Source organism: Pinus tabuliformis, chromosome 5_2, assembly GCF_031772625.1.
Source record: "Pinus tabuliformis cultivar Carrire ecotype Pingquan chromosome 5_2, CPIR1, whole genome shotgun sequence".
NCBI classification, from domain to species: Eukaryota; Viridiplantae; Streptophyta; class Pinopsida; order Pinales; family Pinaceae; genus Pinus; species Pinus tabuliformis.
In genome coordinates this window covers 600268531-600294654 of record NC_142306.1, presented here as the reverse complement: position 1 = coordinate 600294654, position 26124 = coordinate 600268531, and the positions used below count along the sequence as shown (strand labels likewise).

The 26124-nt window shown below is 36.6% G+C and overlaps 1 pseudogene; it reads left to right on the top strand.

The window, feature by feature from the left end:
- The first annotated feature begins 16482 nt into the window (after positions 1–16482).
- LOC149160428 (L-type lectin-domain containing receptor kinase IV.2 pseudogene) lies at positions 16483–18793 on the top strand (annotated as a pseudogene).
- Positions 18794–26124: the final 7331 nt, after the last annotated feature.

Sequence of the window (26124 nt, the reverse complement as noted above, 5' to 3'; positions counted from 1 at the left end):
GCAGGGAACTCTTCCCTAAAGGCGTGGATCTTTCCATTGTTGCATCTATTTTTTACTCTCTATCTAACCTAGACAGTAAACATGGATATAGTCGAATTTTTAGGGTATCTCTGCTAGTCCAATCCAGTCGTACTAGAACCATAACATGTATATTCTCATTTTAAATATAATTATACAAATACAATACACAAAACATTAAGGTTCCTTATATATATATACATATACATATATATATATATATATATATACATATACATATACATATATATATATAGATATATATATATATATATATATATATATATATATATATATATATATATACATATACATATATATATATATATATATATATATATATATATATATATATATATAGATAATAATAAGGTCTTATTCTATGCATAATTCCATTATGTACGAACCTAAGGTCTTATTCTGATGTGAGCATAGAGGTCGCCTTGTTGTAATGTCTTCAAAAACCTGACCAAGTCGAAACTTCCCTCAAAATTATACTCCAATAAAATTTTAAGCCACCGTAAATTCATCAACCATTCATAGTTTCATCTGAAAATAGATTACAGAGATGATAAGATTTATAAAAGATTACAATGTGTATTACTTGGCATGGCTTAAGTTTGTGCCCATTCCAAAAGGCATAAGTCTGATTAACATTGATCCCCCCAATTAGATCTGGCAACATTTGTTTAATACTGCAAAACCAAATTTGAACATACAACTAACATTAACAAATATATAATGATGAAAACAAAACCAAATACGTTACAAACCTCTTGCCTACTTCGTTGGTAGTGTATGGATCCAGAGATTAAGATCCTACGTTGTCTATCGATTAGCAAAGCTCTACCATCATAGCTAATAGTCATAATTACATCCACTTTACAATGAAACGTCCAAATTACCCAAACACACAGTAAAAAGAGAGTAAAGAATTCAACCAACCTAGCAGTTATGAGAAACAAAACATGTTTTCACTATAATAGAAGCTTTGAAACTGTAAATAAATTCAAATAATATGGCAGTTCCAACATAATATGGTAGAAAATAGGGTTTACATAATATGGTAGCAAACGAGGTATTACAATAGCAAAAGCTTTCGTATTCGCAAGAATTTAGCTATGGTTTCAAATTGTGAAGAACTAAACCAAAGTTTACAAGATAAAGGAATATAATAATAGATTGCAAAGGAATTGACCACCACTCGACCTGTATCATGTCACAAATATTAAGACAGAGTGTCATTGAACTAGGGTCCTACAGGCTATAGAAAAGGCTCTCTCGTAATCCTCACCCAATACTACTCACAGTCCACCATTGTTGAAACTATGGAGAATGAAAATACGAGAAGCACAGGGAAGCCTTCAAGCTCTAACGAAGTGATCTCACATATTGGGTATTGGATCCCTATTTTGGTCGCAACAGAGGTCACCCACATAGCGAAAGTCAAACCCAAAGTTGAGCTTAAATTTTTTTGTACAAGATTGAAAAAAAAAATCTGATAGGAACTAAATATAGAAATTAGTTTTTTGGATTAATCATATTGGTAGGATTGGGTCGAGGTTTTGAATCAACTAATGTGGTTCATTCTCATGATAAGGTGAGAAATCAATTGATCATGCATCCTTGCTATTTATTCTCTCAGATTGATTGATTTCTCACCTTGTCCTGAGGATGAACCACATTAGTTGGTTCTAAACCTCGACCCAATCCTGTCAGACCAGGCAGTAACTCCTCAACCAAAAATTGATTCGTGTTTATTCCTTCAGGTAGGTCTTCATTATATACATGAGGGAGAGACTGTTCACTTCATCTCCCGATGACTGTTCATATTACTTATTTATCTATTTACATTATATTCACCCAATCATGAGGATTAGGTGTCAACATTCCCCCCCTTAATCTGAAGGGATGTTGGTGAGTCCAAGCATCATTTTGAATCATTCAAGCTTTTCTCTTCCAAGCGCTTTGGTGAAGATGTCTGCAATTTTCTCATTAGTGGAACAATAACGGAGATGGATTGTTTTGGCCTCCACATGATGTCGAATCATATGATATTTAGTATTGATGTGTTTCATACAATCATGGAACTTTGGGTTCTTGGCCAACTTTATTGCAGAGGTATTGTTAATCATGAGTGGAGTTGATTGCACTTGTTTTACCTACAAATCTTCAAGAATTTTCCTGAGCCACACAATTTCTTTTGTTGCTTCAGCTTCTGCCACGTATTCTGCTTCTGTTGTGGAATCTACTGGAACTGATTGTTTGCGTGATCTCCAGGAGACAGCTCCTCATCCAAGACTCATAGCATATCCTGAAGTAGATACCCCAGTTTCTTTGTCTCCATCGAAGTCTGAATCAGAGTATCCAATCAAGCTGAAGTCATCCACCTGTGTATACTTGATTCCAAAGTCTTGAGTTCCCTTCGAGTACCTTAGAACTCTTTTTGCAGCAGACCAATGTCCCTCACAGGGCTTTTGCATAAACCTGGAGAGGATTCCAACAGCAAACGAAATGTTTGGTCTGGTAGTAGTTAAGTAGTTGAGACTTCCTACAAGCTGTCTATACTTTGTTGCATCCTCAAATTCTTTTCCTTCAATAGATGTTAGCTTTAAGTTTTGTTCCATTGGAGTAGTAAGAGGATTTCATTTTGTCATGCCAAACCTGTTCAACAGATCTCCAATGTATTTCTTTTGAGAAAGAAATATGGACTTCAGATGTTAGGTTACTTCAATGCCAAGATAGTAATGAACATAGCCCAAATCAGTCATTTCAAAACTTTTCCCCAATTCCTTCTTTATGGATGCAATGTAGCTTTCATTGTTCCCTATCATCAAAATATCATCTACATATACCACAAGATATACAACTGTTTTGCCAACTTTCTTGACAAATAAAGTTGCATCATCAAGATCATAATGTTTGAAATTGAGTTTCAGAAGATGCTCAGTTAGTTTTTCATACCAGGCTCGCAGTGCTTGTTTGAGGTCATACAAGGACTTCACCAGTTTGCATACTTTATGTTCATGTCCTTTCACAGCAAATCCTTTAGGCTGGGACATAAAAACATTCTCTTTTAGATCTCCATTCAAGAAAGCAGTTTTTACATCCATTTGATGGACTTTCCAACCGTTCTGAGCTGCTAGGGAAAAGAGTGTCCAGATGGTAGCCCATTTTGCTGTGGGGGCAAAAGTCTCCTCATAATCAACCCCTTCCTTCTGTGCAAAACCTTTTGCCACAAGCCTAGCTTTGTGCTTGTCAAGTGAGCCATAATCTTTATACTTGTTCTTGTAGACCCACTTGCAGCCAATTGGTTTAGTTCCTAATGGAGGATCAACTAGCTTCCAAGTGCCGTTCTTTATGAGGGAATCATACTCCTTTTGCATCGCTTCTTTCCATTCATCATGAGAAGCAGCTTCTTTGAAGGAAGTTGGTTCAAAATCTGTAGACAAGTTCAATTCACAATCATAAGAAACATCCATATCAACAGGTGAATTAGAGTCATCCAAATCACCTCCATTTTGCCGATTTGAATTTCTAGTTCCTGTCTTTCTAACCTCATCAGGATGAACACTTTCAAGTGTCTTTGTCAGCCACTTTGGGGGACCTTTCTCAGATGGTCCAAGCTGTTCCGTTGATTGAGTTGGGACTGAATCAAGATTGAGTCTCCCAATTCTATTAATCACATCACTTAAAGCATCATCTGTTGTTGGAGTTTCATGCGGGGGAGAGTGTTCTTCAGAAGAAGATTCCACATGTTGATCTAGTATAGGAATCCCCCCTTCAAGATGTGGAATCTGATTATCAAATTCTTGAAATGATTTTGCTTTTGCGAATCTATCCAAGCGATCAAGTTGCCACTCAAGAACATTGTCAGTTTTGGATGATTCAAGAAAAATTACATCTCTAGATACAACAAAATTTTTATTTACTTCATCATAGAGACGGTATGCTTTGGAGGTTTTTGAATACCCCAAGAAGATACACTTACGACTTCTAGCACCAAGTTTGTTTCTATGTACCTTTGTTATCAAGGCATAACAGGTGGAACCAAAGACCCTGAGATGCTTTACCGAAGGAACATGTCCATACCACATTTCATAAGGAGTCTTGCTTCTAATAGCATTAGATGGACATCTATTCTTTATATATGCAGCACATAGAATAGCATCAGCCCAAAACATTATCTTTACATTTTTGAAGAAGAGCATGGATCGTACCATATTTAAGATTGTCCTATTCATTCTTTCAGCTACACCATTCTGTTGGGGATTATAAGGTACAGTTGTTTGATGTTTGATCCCATGTTGGCGAAGATAGTTTTCAAATTCATTTGATGTGTATTCTTTTCCATTATCAGTGCGAATAGACCCAATATGAGATTGTGCATCATTTTCAATCCATTTATGAAAATTCTTGAATGTTTGAAAAGCATCAGATTTGTTCTTCAATAAATAAACCCAACACATTCTGGTGTAGTCATCAATAAATGGACCATCATATATTTATTTCCATTTGCAGAAGGAACTAGCATTGGACCACATAAATCTGAATGAATGAGTTCAAGTTTTCTATGTGCTCTTGAATGTGAATCATGAAAAGACTGTTTTCTATGCTTTCCTAGAATACAAGCATCACATTGCTTAAATTTCCTAGGAATTGTAGGCAAACCAACAACACCATTTTTCTTCAACAAGTGGAGGCTGTCATAGTTCAAATGTCCAAATCTAGCATGCCATAATAAACTTGATGGAAGTGTACCTTCTTCATGATTAGAATTGTATGAGAAATGTTGTGCACGAGCAGAGGTTCCTTGCAGCTTGAGAAGTATTTCTTCTTCTATTCCCCTCATGACAAGTGAGTGGTCAGATGCTTTTCTTACCTCAAGCTTGCCATCAAACATATGAATGGAGTGACCTTGTTGGCAGATGTGAACCAAGGACAGCAAGTTTCTCTTGAGTTGTGGGAGATATAGAACATGATGCAGAAGAAAGTATGGAAAACCAGGCAGTTTAAGCCTGATTGTGCCAAGCCCTGATGGCTTGATTTTTGATTGGTCTGCAAAGTATACTGCTCCATCAACATTGTCAGTAAATTCTTCAAAAAAAATCTTTTCTATGAGTCATGTGGCAGGTTGCTCCTGAATCAAGCAACCAATCATTTTTCCAAGAAGCAGGTGCAGCATTAAATAAATCTTCATTTACTCCAATATTACATTGTGCCACAACATAGTGAGCGGATTTAGGTGCTTTACCTTTGTCTGTTTCATCAGTTTTACCTTTTTGTTGGTTTCTTTTCTGCTCAATTTTGTCCCATGGTAGCTTGCATGTAGAGGCATCATGTGATCCATTTCTTTTGCAGCGAATGCAGTGCAAATCTGTCTTTTCTCCTTGAGAATGTCTGCCCCCCTGCCTCTGAAATATCTTCCTCTTCCTCTTCAACCACCTCTTCCTCTTGAAGAATCTTGAGTAGGATGCTTTTCTTTATGAGCAAGGCACACAGCCTCTTCAGAAGATTCAGGGGTTGTCTTCTTTCCAAAAGCTATCTCTCTTTCAGCAAATGTTTTCACAAGAGAGTCAAAGGTGATATCTTTGAGATTTCCATTTGCTTGCAATGACTCAAGATAATTGGAGTAAGTAGGATAAAGTGCCTTGAGAAAAGCGATAAGAGGAATATCCAATTCAACCTTAGTGGATTTGATATCATGCATTATAGACTTTACTTCAGATGCAAGAGCAAGAGGATCATTATTTTGCAATTCAAGAGTGAAGAGTTTAATCATGAGTTGAACAACTTCAAGTGCAGAATGTGAGTCATAGAGTTCTTTCAGCTTTTGTAAGGCTTCAAAGGCAGTTGAAAATGACGAAATATGGTGACTCACCTCTTCATTTACAGATGTTGCGATTAATGCATAAGCTTTGTTGTTCTTGTTTTCCCAAATGATGAGCTCTTTGTCTAAGGTAGGCTGTACCGGTTCATTGTCTCCATCTCCGACACACACTCCTTTCCACAACTCATTGAAAATGAGGGTGTGTTTTATCATCCGGGACCATTCAGGATAGTTTTCCTTGCGAGTGAGAACTATTCCCACCATGGATATGATTGAATGCATTGTAAAATCTGTGTACAGTGGAAAAAAATCGCTCTTCTAGTAATAAACAATTTTCACTTGCTGTGTAAAAGGGAAAAAAAATGCACTGTAGTTTTCAAAACACTTTACTATGGCGGAGTCATCAAAACACTTTAAATGAAAATTTATTTATAAAACATTTCCCAAAGAAACATTTATATCAGTGATGCACTGACAAAACTCTTTTCCAAATCAGCGCCAGAACGGCAGAGACTAGCAGCATTATCTGCATTAGCATCTTCGACAGCTTTTGCCCTTGCCAATGCCCTCACAGTGTGCGCAGCAGCTCGCAAGGACTTGCATTAAATCTGCGTGCCACCTCTGACTCGGTTCACGAGGCGGAGTGTGGATCCATTTTGGATATTGTAGTCGGCGAGAATGCGTCCGTCTCTCAACGTCTAGGTAGCGAAGACGAGATGCTGCAGGTCGGGAGCTATTCCCCACCTCTCCTCGATCTCCGCCTGAACTCGAATGACAATAGAGATGGTTACTGTTGCTTCCCTGCCCTTGCCAATCCATGTCAGCACCGAACCAACCTTCTTCGGTGGAATAAGGATTGAAAACCTTAGTAGACAGTGCGTAAATCGATCTCTGATGCTTCTGTCCAATCAGCTCGTGCTTTGCAAATCAGGAGGCACACAACAGCGTATACATTCAACAACGTATATATGGAGCAGCGTATACATTCAACAACGTATATATGGAGCAGCGTATACATTCAACAACATATATATAATATATATGAAACAGCGTTTATATCAGTGTTTACCAAGAATTTCATACAAGGATTGAACCTGGAGCGCTATTATACCAGCGTGGAGGGAGGCCGGCTAGCATAAACTGCTTCTCTGTCCGTCGGCCTGCTGTCTCTAGGAAGCAGTACCATACACCGCAACACCTACAGCTTCAGTGCGTTTGATGCAACAACCAGCTCCAATGCAACGAATCGACTCCTTCAAGAGGTAACACACTTCAACGAATACATTAAACAATGAATGAGATTTCGCAGGGATTTGACAGAGATGTTAGCCTGCAGAACATGGGTAGAATATAAGCAGAATATGTAGGAGGGAGTTACAAAGCAAAGGGAAACTAAAAATGGTGTTGGCTCTGATACCATGTCAGACCAGGCAGTAACTCCTCAACCAAAAATTGATTCGTGTTTATTCCTTCAGGTAGGTCTTCATTATATACATGAGGGAGAGACTGTTCACTTCATCTCCTGATGACTGTTCATATTACTTATTTATCTATTTACATTATATTCACCCAATCATGAGGATTAGGTGTCAACAAATCCTACCGATGTGATTAATCAGAAACACTGATTTCTACATTATCAATCACAAAAATCTTAGGAACTAAATAATACAAAGAAGTCTATCCTAATATTACCAATAACATAACAATGAATTTTGAGCAACTAAAAACAAGTAAAACACTATATACTTTGAATAAAAAATATATTTCATATTATTTTACTTTAAAATATAATTTATAATATTGGGTTTATAACATTGAAGTTTATAATATTAAAATGTATAAATGTAGATTAATAAACATATAACTATCTTTAATTTTTATTTTAATAATAATAATTAACTCGGTATATCTATATATATATATATATATATATATATATATATATATATAAACTATTATTACTAATAATTATATGCTATTATTATATTAAACTTTAGGTTAGGTGATTGTACTAATATATTAATATTATATTATATTAATATATAATATAATATTAATATAATAATCATATATATAATAATGTTGTTGTTATTATATAATTATTAATAATAACAAATATTAATAATAACAAATAATCAACTACATTAGTAAATGTAGTTTGATTATGTTTAACGATGCTTTTGAGGTTGAATCTCTACCATATATTTAATACTTATGAATAGATTAATATATTTATGGGGTATATCAATCAATCACATTTAGTGATATAATTATACATGTATTTGATATACACTTATTTACCCATATCAACCACATTAATAAATGTAATTATACTAGTAATGTATTTGACAATCTATAAAAATTATAATAATTTTTTCCTTCAACTAATAGAAAAAAAAAACCAAAACCATAATCTAAATATTATTTTTTCAATTATTATATAATTTAAATAATATTTTTATATTTGTATACAAATTTGGATATCTCCACTAAAAATAATTAATTCGAAAGAAAATGATATAATTAATAACAAAGACCATCTTTTATGGAAATTTAATCTATCATTTTAAAATGAAAAGGTGTGATACCATCTTTATTTCAATATATTTAAAAAATCATTTTTAGTATCAATTTTGATGGATGAATTTATTTTAGATCCTTCTATTATACGTACGACAGAAGACTTTATGAGGCGGCAATTGCGACTTCGATTTTTATCCCGAAATTTGGTTTTGAATGAGTCAATTGTTTTACCTGAATCATTTTCGTTTTATATCTCTTTCATGAGTGAAGACTCTCGGGGCGCAATTATGACTTTCATCTTTGATTCCTGTTTTGGTTTTGAATTCGTTTGTTGGTTTTTTTGGATTTCACCTTTGATCCCTGGTTTTGGTTTTGAATTCGTGTGTTATTTTTTCGGAGTCATTTTGCTTTATTTTTCTTTAATGAAGACTCTAGAAAGGTAATTGTCATTTTAATTTTGACTTAGGTTTTGGTTTTGAATTTGTCTTTTTTTTTTAGAGTTATTGGTTGGAATCACGTTTGTAGTTATATTAAAATTAGCATGTGTTAGTAAATGAACTTATTTGTTGGAATCAGGTTGGTCGTTACATCAAAATTGGTAGGTATTAATAAAAAGACATATCACAGAGTTAACGGATTTATGATAGGCAGTTAAGCACATGTTACTAAACACACATGTCGTTTCTTCAGAGTCATTTGTTATAATCAAGATTGTCGTTACACTAAAGTTGAGAGGTGTTAGTATGTGGTCATTTGTTATAATTGGGTTTGTCGTTACACCAAAGCCAAGAGGTGTTAATAAACGGGGGCATCGCCAAAGTTAATGAATCCACGAGAGGCGGTTAAGCACAGGTCGCTAAACACACGTGTCGTTTCTTAAGAGTCATTTGTTAGAAACCAAAACCTGCAACTGTTAATTAAATGGAGGCATCACTAAAGAGGCGGTTAAGCACATGTGGTCATTTGTTATAATCAGGATTGTCGTTACACCAGAGGCGGTTAAGCACATGTGGTCATTTGTTATAATCAGGATTGTCGTTACACCAAAGCCAAGATGTGTTAGTAAACGGGGGCATCACCAAAGTTATCGAATCCACGAGAGGCGGTTAAACACATGTCAAGAAACACATTGGTTTATCCAATGTCCAACAATCTCCCCAACATGACCAAGGTGTGATTCAAACTTGAGACCCTTGGCTCTGATACCACTTGGTGCAATCAAGATTATCGTTATACCAAAATCCACTAACAAATCTATAAAAAATGGTTAAGCACATATCACCGAACACACAGAAAACACTTGTTTATCTAATCTGCAACATCATTTTCATTTTGTTACTTGTTGGTTAACACAGAAAACACTGGTTTATCTAATCTGCAACATCATTTTCATTTTGTTACTTGTTGGTTAGTGAATACTCCAAACCCTATTTTTTCCATAGGTCATTTCCTTGCACGTGGAAATAACAGGTTCACCGATGTTGGAAATAATAATCCCAACGACCATAATAAACAGCCTGACAGCAGCCATACATGTCAGACACTTTTGCAGCCATACATGTCAAACACTTTTGTAGGTTGCGTCTGTACTTGAAGACATTTTCGCAGGTTGCGTGTCAGCGCGAAGATAGAAGGTCTGAAGTCAGACGCGAACCATTCAGAAACACAACAAAGGCATTTAAAGAATTTATGTACTTAGGTACACAGATATGGGCAAGCATTAATTCAACAACCTTGCCCACACTCCAGAAACACCCGTGCGACTCTGATCACACTCAACAACAACATCAAAATTAATTTCGCTCTATCATGAATTAAATGTAAAATTGTATGTTGAGTTATATATGAATGTAAAAGTCATTTTGTAGGGTAAGACTGTGTAGAGAGGTTAGAGAGTAAGAAGTAAGAAAAGAGCGCAAGTCTCTGTGGAGAAAATGGTGGAGCAATTTTTGGTGGGCGTGTGAAAACAACAGTTACTCTGTTTTACTGTGTGTTACTCCGCATAAGTTTAAATCTCTGTAAAATTTTATTTTATTTTGTGAATAAACCGCAGTCTGATGTAGATGTATTTTCATGTTTAAGAAATGAATACTAAGTTTTAATGTGTTGCTCCAAACCTATCTTGTTATTTTTGCTGTGAGTATTCATTAAGTCTCTGAAATAGTTCCAAAGTGCGCGAAATCCAAGTCTGGGAAATTAGCCTCGTGGTGCGCGAAGGTAGCTCCGCGAAATCTGCTTCGCGGTGTGCGAACCTAGTTTCGCGAAAGTTATAACTCTTTGCCTCTCCCCTCCGCGAAAACGAAAATTAAATTCGTCAAATATTTCTAACATGGTATCAGAGCAAGTTAAACTCTATTAGTGTAAAAAACAAGTGTTTTTACTAACAGTGAAAATTGTTTTTGAGCACACATTGTTTTTTAGCATATTTACCAGCAGGTAGAAAGTTTGTTTTTACGCTCAGAAATGGCAACATCAAGCACAAGCTTGACTAATCCTCAAATACCTCAGTTTAATGGAAAAAATTATGATTATTGGGCTATTACAATGAAGGCTCTGTTTTCTTCTCAAGATATTTGGGATTTGGTGGAGAATGGTTTTCAAGAACTAGCAGATGCAGCAGCATACAATGCCTTATCTCAACAAGAAAGAGATGTGTTAAGGGACAACAGGAAGAAGGATTCAAAAGCCTTGTTTTATATCTTTCAAGCAGTTCATGAAAGTATTTTCCCAAGGGTTGTAGCAGCAACGAAGTCCAAGCAAGCATGGGACACCCTCCAAACAGCCTACCAAGGCATGGCAAAAGTCAAAACAACAAAGCTGCAAATGTTGAGGAGAGATTTTGAAACACTTTGTATGAAAGAGTCTGATAATATAGACTCGTTTTTTACACATGTAAGTGGGTTGGTTACTCAAATCAGGTCTCATGGTGAGACACTTGAGGAAAGAAGAATAGTTGAGAAAGTTTTGAGAAGTTTGCCAGCAAGGTTTGAGGCCATTGTTGTGGCCATAGAAGAGACAAAGGATCTCTCACAGTTCTCAGTGGATGAGCTTAATGCATCACTGATTTCTCATGAACATAGACTAAATAGAGCAGCAAGCTCCTCATTGGAGCATGCCTTCAAGACACAAGTATCATTTGGTCGAGGTCTAGGCAGAGGAAGATCATATGCTAAAGGAAGAGGAAGAAGCCCACACAGAGGTGGAAGAAGCAGCCCTTCAAGCTCAAATGGAAGAGGCAGCAATCAAAATCCAAGTCAAGGCCCAAGCCAAAATCAAGCACAAGGTCAGAGGTATGATAAATCTCAAGTTCAATGTCATTATTGTAAGAAGTATCGTCATTATGCAAAATGAATGTAGAAAGAAGCAATATGACATTAGTAACAAACCAAGTGTAAATTTCACAAGAGAAAATCAGAACCATGATAGCATGTTTTTAGCTTGTAATGTAGCACAAGAAAAACATAGTGATATATGGTATCTAGATTCAGGGTGTAGCAACTACATGTCAGGAAACATAGAAATGTTCTCTGGTCTAGATAAAAGTGTGAAATCTGAAGTGACATTAGGGACTGATAGCAAAGTCTCTGTCATGGGAAAAGGAAGAGTTAATATCCTAACAAAGAAGGGGGAGAAGAAATACATATTTGATGTTTACTTTGTCCCCGGTCTGAAACATAATCTCATGACGTTGGACAACTCATGCAGAAAGGCTATAATATCTTTTTCAAAAATGATGTATGCACAATTTTGGATAGACCTCCAAGCAGACAGTTGATTGCAAAGGTTCAGATGATAGACAATAGAATGTTTTCCCTAAAAATAATATCAGATTTGCAGAAAGAAGGTGCACAAGCACAACTATCTATGAACTCACAAGAAAATGGAAGAAAAGGGGCAATAGTCACACAAGTAAACTTTCAAGCAGAGGTAAAAGATGAAAACTGGTTATGGCACTTGAGATTTGGACATCTCAACTTTGGTGGTTTGAATTCGCTGCATAGAAAAGGCATGGTGAAGGGTTTACCACTCATAGAAAAACCAGATAGCATATGTGAAGGATGTATCTTGGGAAAGCAACATAGAGAGACATTTCCAGCAGGAAAGTCAGTGAGGGCAAAGGCACCTTTGGAGATTGTCTACTCAGACCTATGTGGACCAATGCAAACACCATCAATTGGTGGCAGCCACTATGTACTGACCTTCATAGATGACTACACAAGGAAGACATGGGTCTTTCTCCTAAAACAGAAAAGTGAAGTGTTTGAGCGCTTTCGCCAATACAAGGCTCTTGTTGAAAAGCAAAGAAAACATTTCATCAAAGTCCTTAGGACAGACAGAGGTGGAGAATACATCTCAAATGACTTCCTTTGATTTTGCAAGGAATATGGAATTCATAAGCAATTTACAACAAGATATACACCGCAGCAAAATGGTGTGGCAGAAAGGAAGAATAAGACCATTATGGAGATGGCAAGGAGTATGTTGAAGGCAAAGCATTTGCCAAATGACTATTGGGCTGAAGTTGTCGCTTGTGCAGCATATATCTTGAATAGATGTCCAACCAAAAGTGTCCAGAACATTGTTCCTGAAGAGGCATGGAGTGGAAGAAAGCATAGTGTCACTCACATGAGAGTTTTTGGATGTGTGGCTTATGCACATGTCCTGGATGAGTTGAGAAAGAAGTTGGACAACAAGGGGGAGAAATGCATATTTTTTGGATACAGTGATGAATCCAAGGCATACAAACTCTACAATCCATTAACCAAGAAGGTCATAATCAACATAGATGTGCAGTTCATAGAAGAGGAAGCATGGGATGGAAGTTTAGAAAAGACAGTCAATGTCAAAGCATGCATACCAAATGAGGACAGAGAGGAATTAACAGCAGCAAGTAATTCCTCAACTCTGACTCCCTCTACTCCTATTCAAGCGCAGCAAAGCAAACAGCAAGCAACACCATCAACAAATAATAGGATAGTTTCGCGCAGCCAAGCAAGTGCTTCTCCAAGCACACCACGAAGCGCGACACCAAGTGACATGTCAAGCCCATCTTCAGCAAGCACAAGAAGACCAAAGTTTAGAAATTTAAATGAAATTTATGAGCAAGATGAAGTTGATAGTGGCATAGGTCTGAATTCCTTATTTGCATTATTTTGTCATGTAGATGACCCAATCCACTTTGAAGATGCAGTGAAAGAAGAAAAATGGGTTGCGGCAATGGAGGAAGAAATAGAAGCAATAGAAATGAATGATACATGGGAGTTAGTGAGCCTTCCGAAAGGAAAACATGTTATTGGGGTAAAGTGGGTCTACAAGACCAAAAGCAACATTGAGGGAAAGATTGAAAGGCACAAAGCAAGGCTAGTTGTCAAAGGATACAAGCAGCAACATGGAAGAGATTACGCAGAGACGTTCGCGCTAGTCGCGTGGATGGAGACAGTGCACGCAGTTGTGGCGATTGTCACGCAACATAAATGGACAGTGTATCAGATGGACGTAAAGTCAGCGTTCTTGAATGGAGTGCTGAAAGAGGAAGTGTATGTCGCGCAACCACTTGGTTATGAGATTGAAGGACAAGAAGACAAAGTATATCAGTTGAAGAAAGCTCTTTATGGATTGAAGCAAGCACCGCGCGCATGGTACAACAGGATAGATGCTTACTTGTTGAACAATGGTTTCAACAAATGTGACGGTGAGCCTACTCTCTACATCAAAGAGAGCGAAGGTAAGATTCTCATTGTCGTCTTATATGTAGATGATTTGATCTTTACAGGCAGTGATGATTTCCTCATCGCTGATTTTAAACAAGTAATGAAGAGTGAGTTTGAAATGACTGACTTGGGATTGCTAAGATATTTTTTGGGCATAGAAGTGAAGAAAACAGAAAATGGCATTTTTATCTCTTAAGCAAGGTATGTCGTAGAAATTTTGGAGAGGTTTAAAATGCAGAACAGCAAGTCCGCACCAACTCCAACTGTCACAGGGTTGAAGTTGAGCAAAGAAGATTGCAATAGCAATGTCAATCCGACATTATACAAAAGCATGATAGGCATCCTGATGTATTTGACTGCCACTAGGCCAGATATAATGCATGCAGTAAGTTTGGTGTCAAGGTTCATAGAGACACCCAAGGAGACACATTAGCAAGCAGCGAAAATGATTCTGAGGTATGTCAATGGGACAAAATAGTATGGCATTTTGTACACAGCATCTAGTTATTTCAGGCTGGTTGGTTACACTGACAGTGATTGGGCAGACAGTGTTGATGACCAAAAGAGCACGTCAGGATATGTTTTTCATTTAGGTTTCGGAGCCATTTCATGGGCCTCCAAGAAGCAGCCAATAGTGTCACTGTCAACAACAGAAGCTGAATATGTCACAGCAACAGCAGCAGCGTGTCAGGCAGTTTGGATGAGAAGGATGTTGAGGGATCTTCATCATGACCAAGAGGGCGCAACAACTATTTTCTGTGACAACATCTCAACAATTGCATTGTCAAAGAATTCTGTCTTCCACAAAAGGACCAAGCATATTGATGCTAAATATCATTTTATTAGAGAGTAGATTAACAATGATGAAATTGTGTTGTAGCGCTGCAGGTCATAGGAACAACTTGCTGATATTTTCACAAAGCCATTGGCAGGAGAAAATTTTGTTTTTCTCAAAAACTGTTTGGGAATTGTCAATGGCGACAGTTGCGATTAAGGGGGAGTGTTGGAAATAATAATCCCAACCACCGCAATAAACAGCTTGACAACAGCGATACATGTCAGACACTTTTGCAGGTTGCGTCTATGCTTGAAGACATTTTTGCAGGTTGCGTCTCAGCGTGAAGATAGAAGGTCTGAAGTGAGACGCGAACCATTAAAAAACACAACAAAGGCATTTAAAGAATTTATGTACTTACTAAACAGATATGGATAAGCATTAATTCAACAACCTTGCCCACACTCCCGAAACACCCGCGCCAAACTGATCACACTCAACAACAACATCAAAATTAATTTTGTCATGAATTAAATGTAAAATTGTATGCTGAGTTATATATGAATGTAAAAGTCATTTTGTAGGGTAAAACTGTGTAGAGAGGTTAGAGAGTAAGAAGTAAGAAAAGAGCGCAAGTCTCTGTGGAGAAAATGTTGGAGCAATTTTTGGTGGGCACATGAAAACAACAGTTACTCTGTTTCACTATGTGTTACTCTGCGTAAGTTTAAATTTCTATAAAATTTTATTTTATTTTGTAAATGAGCCGTAGTCTTATGTAGATGTATTTTCATGTTTAAGAAATGAATACTAAATTTTAGTGTGTTGTCTCTGAAATAGTTCCGAGGTGTGCGAAATCCAAGTCTGAGAAATTAGCCTTGCGGTGTGCGAAGGTAGCTCCGCGAAATTTGTTTTCCCGGTGCCCGAACCTAGTTTCGCCAAAGTAGCTTCGCGAAAGTTATAACTCTCGGCCTCTCCCCTCGGCGAAAATGAAAATTAAATTCGTGAAATATTTCTAACAACCGATACGAATTTTGTAAAATATCAGTTATTTTAATTAGTGTGAAAATATCACAGTAATAAGTATGAAAATAACGAATTGTGATAATTAAATTTTCCGAGAGAAAGTTCCAATCTTGGATCCCCATGAAATTAAAACTATGCTCTAGTAAAACTAAATCCCAAACAAATCAATGATTAATCTACGCTCATACTTCATAAACTTATAACCTACCCTACCCAAATTTCCAAATCGTGCTCAGCGCGGAAGTCCTTTCAAAGACTTGTGACTTCCTATAGGCTACCCTACCCAAATTTCCAAATTGCGCTCAGCGCTGGCCATCTTTGAATGATGACCTCCCAAAACCGAAGTCCTTTCCAAAGACTTTAAATCGAAGACTACTCTACAACTCCGGGAAGTCCTTTCCAAAGGCTAATCTAGATTCTAAACCTAATACCGTATACGTAAGAAAGTTATTACCAAGCCTACCCAGATTTCAAAGTCGTGCTCAGAGCTGGGAATCTTTAAATGATGATCTTCTGACACAGAAGTCGTTTTCAAAGACACTAAAGCTTTTTTCTAAAGTCTCTGTGCGGCTTGAGATATCCGTCATTTATGTATTCTTACGAAGAAGCAATTTAGCTCCACTCAGAGAAAGGATTAATGATGGTAATACCACGGCGGAGCCTCCTCCTGATAGCCTTCACCTCCCTCTTCGTAACACTTATCCCTGCACAGGCCGATGAGGATCATCCACATACCAGTTTCATCTTCGATGGATTTAATGGAACCAACCTGATCTTGGAATTGGGGGCTTCTGTCATCCGCTCCAAATCCGTGCTCGCTATCACAGAGCACTCGTCTTTTATGATCGGCCGCGCGCTCTATTCAGTTCCCGTGCAGATGAAAACCAATCGGACACTTTCATCCTTTAGCACTACCTTTGTTTTCTCCATGGTGCATCCTCCCTCTACCGAAGGAGCACATGGACTAGCCTTCATCATGATGCCCCACAGATCTCCCATTCGAGCTATGGCGTCCCAGTATCTAGGCTTGTTTGACCTCACCACCAATGGGCAGCCGTACAATCACTTATTTGCAGTGGAGTTCGATACGAGCAAGAATCCGGAATTCAATGATCCCGACGACAACCACGTGGGTGTAGATATGAACGGCCTCATCTCGGTGAAAACCAAGCCTGCGGGATATTGGAATGGGGAGGACAACTTCCATGGATTGAGCCTCAAGAGTGGACGGAACATACAGGCCTGGATCGATTATAATCATTCTCAAAGTCGCCTCAACGTTACCATCACGTTGGCGGGCTCGCCGAGACCGCAGAAGCCGCTGATATCTTTGAAAATCGATCTAAGGAGCGTTTTGCAAGAGAAGATGTTCGTTGGCTTTTCAGCGAGCACCGCGTTTGTCAGGGAAGACTATTACGTTCTCGCGTGGAGCTTCACTACTCAAGGCATGGCGCCGCTCATCAATGTATCGCGTCTCCCTTCTTTGGCGAACATGAATGCCAAACGCCCGGGCCGGGGATTCATAGCCAGCATCACCGTAGCCACTCTGCTCTTACCGCTGGCTGTTGCAGCCGTGTATTTCATAAGGGCGAAGTATGGAGAAAGGGTCGAAGAATGGGAGATGGAGTACTGGCCCCATAGACTCAGTCACAAGGAATTGAGCATTGCCACGAGCAAGTTCCGGGAAGAAAACGTTCTCGGGCAAGGGGGTTTCGGCAAAGTCTACAAGGGCGTTCTTCCTAGCAGTGACAAAGAGGTCGCCGTGAAATGCATAAACAAGGAGCTTACGGAGGGAATGAAGGGCTTCATTTCAGAGATATCGAGCATGGGTCGCCTAGAGCACCGGAACCTGGTTCATCTCCGGGGTTGGTGCCGAACGCAGACACAGCTATTCATCGTTTATGACTACATGCCCAACGGCAGCCTGGATAAATTCATCTACGGGAATCCAACAACAGTCCTGCCGTGGCATCGGCGATACGTGATTCTGAAGGGCGTGGCCGCTGGGTTGTTGTATCTGCACGAGCAATGGGAGAAGAGGGTCATCCACAGAGACATCAAGTCGAGCAACGTACTGCTGGATTCGGAGTTCAATGGGCGACTGGGAGACTTTGGTCTCGCTAGACTCTACGATCACAATGGGAATCCGCAGACGACTCATGTTGTAGGAACGTTGGGGTACATAGCGCCAGAGCTGATACACACGGGGAAGGCCACGCCGAGTTCGGATGTGTTCAGCTTCGGGGTTTTACTGTTGGAGGTGGCTTGCGGGAGGAGGCCCATTGATCCGTTGAAGGGCGCCGAGCAGATGATTTTGGTGGAGTGGGTGTGGGGACTTTACAAAGAGGGGAGGATGCTGGAGGCATCGGATCCAAAGTTGGAGAAGGATGGATATGATGTGTGCGAGATGGAGAAGGTGTTGAAGTTGGGGTTGTTGTGTTCTCACCTAGAGCCGGAGAGCAGGCTGGGCATGCGCCATGTTTACCAAATACTGGAAGGCGAAGCTCCTCTTCCTGACATCTGCAGGCCTTCTTTTAATGTGACTAAACTGAGTCGTTATCCCAGGGGCCTCATTAGATATACAAGCGATAAGTTTTGGGGGAGTACGTCTAGCAGAAGCCTTTCAGAAGAAATAGTCGCTTCGACTTCAGATAACGCTCCATCATTCGAGCAGGGTTAAATTAACAGGTTTAATGACCCGGAAGCTTTCGCAGGGTTGACAGGTTCTACTAGCAATAGTTAAACCGGTCATGGAGAGTTAGGAGGTTGGGATTATCCATGACCAAACAATACAATATTTACATTGTTGTAGGATAGATGGCACTGCTAAGCCATATGCCATTCTTTCGCTTAACTGGCAGGATAGAATATGTTCTCTCCCACCATATATGACAATACATATCTCATATCAACTGCAAATATAAACTGAGGTTTCTTTCAGCATCATACTCGATGTTTTCTAAATTATTTTCGACATAATTTATATTGCAGTAATCTTTTTAACTAAAGGGTTACCAATACATTAACCTCGGATAAAAGTGGGAAGACTTGTGCTACATGGACGGATGGAGTGAGATATGCCAAAGTTAAGGTTTCTAGCATAGTTAGCCATTTTCGAATTCGAATTTGGATTCGACTAAGATGAGCTGCAGAAATGACTCTATTACCACACCTCTATTAAAAAAAATCTGAAAAACTATATATATATATACTTTATTTTATGTTTCAATTTCTATTAAATATATTTTTAATCTGAGTGTGGAGGGTATAAATGCCTTTGCTTTGGCTTACCCTCGTGCCTCTCTCTAAACTGTACTTCACTAATGGTTTTTTAAGATTTAGGCAAGAAAAAAGCTCTATTAAATCAGTTTTCAACGGTTTGGAATATAAGCAACATTTCATTAATGTTTTTTTTTTAAAGATTTAGGTAAAGAGAAAGCTCTATTATATTAGTTTTTATATTTTTGTCTAAACTAAAAAGAGTATTAAAAATTCAATTTTTTTTTATCAATAAGACTGAATTTGGTAACTATGATTTGTACGATTTGTACTGTATATATAAAAACAAGAGAAAGTTGCATAACAATTAGTCTCTGTCAATGGTTTAAATAAGCTACATGGCATGCAATGCTCTTAACTTATTTGCAAACAGTTCTAGATATTTGCTCAAACTGTAAATAAAAAATAACCATGGAAATAATTGAGTGAATTGTTCTTAATTTATTACAAACAATTTTAAATGTTTGCTTAAACTATGAAATGGAAAACAAGGCAGCATAACTAGCATACCTACCACTTAGTTTAATGTAGCTACTAATTTACTTTGTATTGCTAAGATGTAAAAATCATAAAGTATTGTTTTTTCATATTGTTTCTTTTCTAAGATGTTATATAACAATTTCACTTTTTCATTTAATGTGTCATTTGCCTAGCCAATTGGTTCAAGAACTTTCTAATTTTGTTTTTCTCATCAAATCACAATGATCGAGGAATATGATTTTTTGCAATTTCCCTACTAAATGGATAAACTGAATTTAATCTAAATAAAATTTCACTATCATCATTATCATCCTCGTTAACATGATATATTAGTACAACTATTAATAAATAGTATAATTATTTAAATTTTATACATTGATCTCATAATGATATATGTTGTTTATCATGTTCTAATACATTAGGTACATAGTCATAGTCATAGTCATGCTCTCAATAGGGAAATACTTACTTTTATGAGGAGGATAGGATAAGGTGTATTTCCTTTAAGTTGAGATCATGAGTTATAAAACACTCCTGGATTTACTCATTTTTTAACCACAATTCTCTAGAGATATTATAGCCCCAAACTTCACAACCATATAAAATAATAGGAATGACAAGAGTTTTAAATAGCAAAATACTTATTTTTATGAGGAGGTAGGATAAGGTGTATTGCCTTTAATTTGAGATCATGAGTTATAAAACACTCTTAGATTTACTCATTTTTTTACCACAATTCTCTAGAGATACTATAGCCCCAAACTTCACAATCATATAAGGTAAGAGGAGTGAGAAGAGTTTTAAAAAGGAGTTTCTTCTTATCCCATAACCGAAGGTATGTTGATAATTTAAAACTATTTTTAAGTTCATTATAAACTTTCCACCCTCCACTTATTATGTTCTCAATGCTGCAACTTCAATTAACCTTGCAACAAATATCGATATTGAGATAATTGTGCAATGTCACTTCCTTCAAAGAGTTATTTTCATACAAGAAATTAGCATAAGTGATCTTTTTAAATTAAATTATCATAACCTTTAATATTTTTTTCATCGATAAAGCACATTTAATTGCTTGTTGAGATCATAGATAGTCATCATCATCATAAGAATAATATCATTTATGTAAAAAAGAACAATTAATATTCAATGGAAGCAATTTTTTTTTTTTTTCAAAAACATGTATAATTACATTTATAAAAATTACATATATAAACTAGAATGTATCAAACGTATTAAAAATTAAAAATTTATATGGGGAACTGTACATATAATACACTTTATAAATAAATAAATTTTAATTTTAAAAACATATATCTAATATTATAATATACCTAATATAAAAAGAAGCTAAACATGGAGTGTAAACAAATTCTTGATATAGTATATAATTTAATATAGTGTTCATAAGCAATATTAAAAATTAATCAATTAATTGATAAATTTAAGTTTAAAATTAAAAAAAAATTAAAATATGAGTATGATTTTTCTTCTTTAAAATGCTATTATTTGGATTTTATTTTTTTCCAATAATTTTTATATAAAATTTAGTTAGATATAAAAAACATAGTTATAATAACATTAATTAGATTTAAAAAAAATAGTTATACATATCAAATCTTAAGATTATACAATGAAAATATAATGAGATTTTTAAAAATATTAAATTTGTTTTTTAATAAAAATACAAATTCAATAAAAAAAAATTAAAATAATAATTTTTTAACCAAACTCTAATATAAATTATGGCGATATCTTATGTATATCCATATGTATCTATTTCGAGATCTAGAGATTTCAATCTTGATTAAGGGAACGGAGTTGTATAGTGTTTTCTTAGTACCACTCCTTCAAAAGCTCTAGAAAACCCCTCATAATTTTTTAAAAGTAATTTTCTTAAACTTTTATATGGATTAAAAGAAATATATATATATATATATATATATATATATATATATATATATATATATATATATAATCAATTACGTATAAAATAGAAATTTGAAATTACATTAATAGAAAATGCTTTGTTGATAAAACTATTTAAATAGAAAATAGTTTCATTATGCACTTGGTATTATAATGTATATTATTTTAATTTACAATTTAGATGTTACTTATATTTCAACATATATATCTTTTAATATTGTATATTTCACTCTATATGAAATATATATTATTTTTTATATAAACCATTTTAGTATTAAACAATGTACCATTACAAAATATCATCGACTTAATTGAATGTGACCTCATAAAATATTATTAGTAATCTAACCAAAATAAAATTTTGTTGAAAACTTTAATTTAATTTCATTTGTTATTTTATTAACTATGTACGCCAGAATTTAGCAAAACGTAAATCAAAATTTTAACCAATATTTGATAAAAGACAAGAGACCGCTTTGATTGTCGCCCTCTTGTCTCATGTGTCCGGTTCGCACTAAGTTCACCACTGGTTCACCAGGAGTTGGTTGAAGACAAATGAAGAGACGCAGAGTCGAAGCAAGCTTGTGACAGAAGCCCCTGCTCTAAATTGGTATCAGAGCCAGTAACGTCTGGTTCAAGAGGTCGGTATTCTAAAATCAAAAACTCATATTATAATGGATTCATTTCGGAAGTCTGTTTCTTTCTGAGAATTAGAAGATAGAGAGTCATCCGTAGAAGAGAACCCTCTTAGGGACATGTTTGCATCAAGTTCTAGTAGAGTCTTAAACCAAGCAGAACTTGAATATGAAGAAACCCAGCCTTCTGCCCGTTGGCAATTACCTGCTATTTCTGCCTCTGAAGTCTATAATGATTTATCTATGTTTCATTTGAAAGCTGCTACAAGAATTAGTATTAAGGAGTCCATAAGTCAGATGCAGGAAAACTATGATAATATCCAGTCCATTCCTTTATTGGATCCTAAATTTTTATAGGCCGAGGCTAAGAGATTAAAAACAAAATATCTTCACTTGGGATGCATCAGAATAGGAATCAACCCCTTAACTCATCAAGGGTTAAATACCTTTGTGTTAGCCACAGTCTGTGATCTTACCCACAATAAGTATATTGATTCCTTGATTGGAGGCATAGCACCCCTCTATCACATGGCCCAGTCTTTTTCGATTGCTATCCTAATTTTTTAGTTTATGTCCATGATGAGACTATCAATGATATCTTGCAATTGCAGATCCAAACCTCTGGGTTTGATATGCATCAAAAAAGACATAACATAGTCATACAGACTAGAGGATGCTTTCGACATACTAATACCTTATGGCCAGCTATAAAACATACCCCCAGTCGAGATTCTAAATCTAGTGTTGTTGTTCTCATTGATTCAAAGAATTAGAAAATAGAGCATAAAACTATTAGATGGGAAGACCTCACCTTTCCCGAACACTGGGTTGTCAATAATCCCAAGCCTCTTGTTCCAAAAAGGATAACCTCTGCTGATATCAAAGAAAACCAATCTTCTGCAGTTTTGTCTTTTCCCAGAAGATCTACCATTGATTACAGAGGTATTGAAAAAGCCTGTAAGAACTCCAAATATTACAGAGATCCTTCCATTGTTGATACCGCCTGCTCCACTTCCACTTCCTGTAAACATATTTCTCTTTTTGAGTTTGCCCAACTAGTTAACTTCAATCCTTTAGAAGTTACATGTCTAGAATTTAGAGCTGCTGTAAATTTATGTACGCTTGCCGAATCTGTCATACATATAAATCACCATCCTAGAACGGGAGAAGCTCCTCCTTCCACTTCAGTAAACTCATGCCCGAACCCGAAATGTTCAGACATACCTTTTCCACATGAGCCAGAGTCTGACCATGTCCTAATGATGCATGAGATTATCACTTTTGAAGGAGAAGATCCTCGATTGATAGAAATGATGAGTCTTATGAGACCAGCCAAGCCAAAGTATGGACTAGGTTATCTTGAGCAAGCTAAAGGTCTAATTCCAGCTTGCAGATTTGGTCCTGTTCCAGATGACTGCAAGAAGCCTGTAGTCATGGAGATGCATAAATTCTTTACTCTTATGTCTGGATGTTTGAAATCAGAAATAAGTTCCAAATGGATGAAAGCCATGCTAAATTGGGACTTATTCACTAATCCAGAAGCTGAGCAGTTTGGCCAAAGTTATTCCATTGAAGAGAAGAAGAGATTAGCTGAAGATTGGAAACATTATATGGAAGTTACAAATTCATGGATTTCTTTCTATGAATGGAAGAAAAATGTTTCCCCTGAAGTTGTTTTAACTAGTTCATCTTCTTCATCATCTACCAAACATGCTTGGACTACTTTGGATGGCAGCAGAGTAGAAACCCCATCTACTTTTCCTCCATACAAAGGAATTATTATTGGGGAAAATCAAAATGCAGCAAAAGCAATTCCTTTGGTGCAAAAGGATGATAATGCTTTAGGCATTGATGGGAGGATTCAGAAAGCATCTGAACAAATCAACTGGACCAACACAACAATCAAAGGCCTGGAGATTAATACAGCAAAAGCAACAGAAATAAAAGAACAGTTTGATACTGTTCAAGTGTCAATAAATGAGGTTAACAGAAACCTCAACGATGTACAGTATACTACATCTGTAGTAAGATCTTATGCTAAAGAATCTTTATCTAAAATAGAAGGAGTAGAAGATAAGTTAGTAGATCATCTTGATACTACTAAAACTCTCATATCTGGTTTGACTGAGAAGGTAGAAAAGATCAGTCTGTCAAAAATAGAAAAACCAGTTCCTACTTCTTTTTTGTATAAAAGAAATATAAAGATTCAGGATCCTGTTAAGCCAATAAACAGGTTCCCAGCATTGTTCCCCAAAGAAGTAGCCACATCCTCAGAAGAAAAACTAGAGGCTACAGAGAAGATCACTATTGCATCCTTATTTAAGGATGAAGAAGTTTCAAAAGAAAAGAAAGAATCTGAGTCTCAGATCTTTCCTATTTATGAACCACTTGAGAGTAGGTTCAGTTAGTATCCTGCACTTGATCTAGAAGGTAAAGGTAAGCTTCCAGATGCACACACTTTTTTCCATGACTCTCATAGAGAATGGAACATCGATAATCTGAGCGTTGGCCAAATTAGACAACTCATTGATATGATGTTCACAGAATACAAGCTGATGTGTCTAAGAGGGAAAAGTGAAATTGAAGCTTGCAAGACCATCATCCAGTGTTTTACAGGGACACTGCTCAGGTGGTGGGAAACAGAATCATCTCCAAAATTGCTAGCAAAAATGGAAGCAAAAGTGCTGAAAGATGAAGCTGGAGATGTGATCCATAATCCAGATGGCACACCTATAAGTAATATGATCGGTGCTTTGACATCTATGATTCTTGAACACTGGTGCGGAAGTGAAACAGAAATAGCAGATAAGAATGAAGTCATTCTTATGAATCTGAAATGTCATAAGATGTCACAGTACGAAGACTTCCACAGAGACTGGATGCAGAGAATCTATGAGGTAAAGGATTCCAAAAATCTGTTGTGGAAATAGGTTTATCTTGCTGCACTCCCATCAAGGTTTGTAGATTATATCAGGCTGCAAGAAGTCTTCCAGTTGCCATTTGAGTCGTATACTTGGGGTGAGATCTATGCTCACATCACAAAAACTCTGGTGAGTTTATGCACAAGCTCCAAAATAAACAAATCTTTGGAAAAGCTCTCAAAACTCCCAGATAAAAAGTCCATCTGCAGTAAATATGGACTTACAGTTGATGACCCCCTAGTCAAGAGGAGGAAAGCAAAGAAAAGGGCCAAAAAGGAATATAAGCAGAAATTTAAGAGCTACATAAATCAGAGAAAAGATCCTCAGAGATCTAAAGGCTGCTCCTCCAAAGCCAGAAAAGGCTATTACAGATATATCCCCAAAACACATTATTATAGACCTTCTGACATCCATCTCCATACATCTAAGTAGGAGAAATGGAACAACCTTACTTGTTGGCTTTGTGGAAAGACTGGGCATACATCTTCAAGATGTCCAGATGGAGAAGAGTCTAAACAGGACAGAGGCAAGAAGTCCCAAGCCTTTGTTCAAAGGGGGAAATGTCAAGCAAGAAGGACAGGGACACATACAATGCATGAAATGTGGTTCTCGTTCTCACAAAATAGAGTGCTACCAAAATGTGGTAATCAGAGACCAACTCCAGCAGCACCAGTTTGAAGAATCATCCTATGATTCCTTAAGTTCTTCATCTCATGAAGAATTTCAAGCACACATGCAAGAATGTTTAGACTTAGAAGCTACAGCCTGTTCGTGTCCAAGCTTTGAAGAATGTGCTTGTCAAATACATTATGATTTTGATTCAGATTCATACAGTGATAAAAATTCTGAGGATTTCCATTTCAGACCTCAGAAGGAAAAAATCTTAATGGCTACCATTGAAGAAGATGAGATAAAAATCTTATCTCAGATACGTGCCATGGAAGATGGTGATATGAAAAACTGGTTGACTGAAGCATTTATGGACCAGCTCAGATCC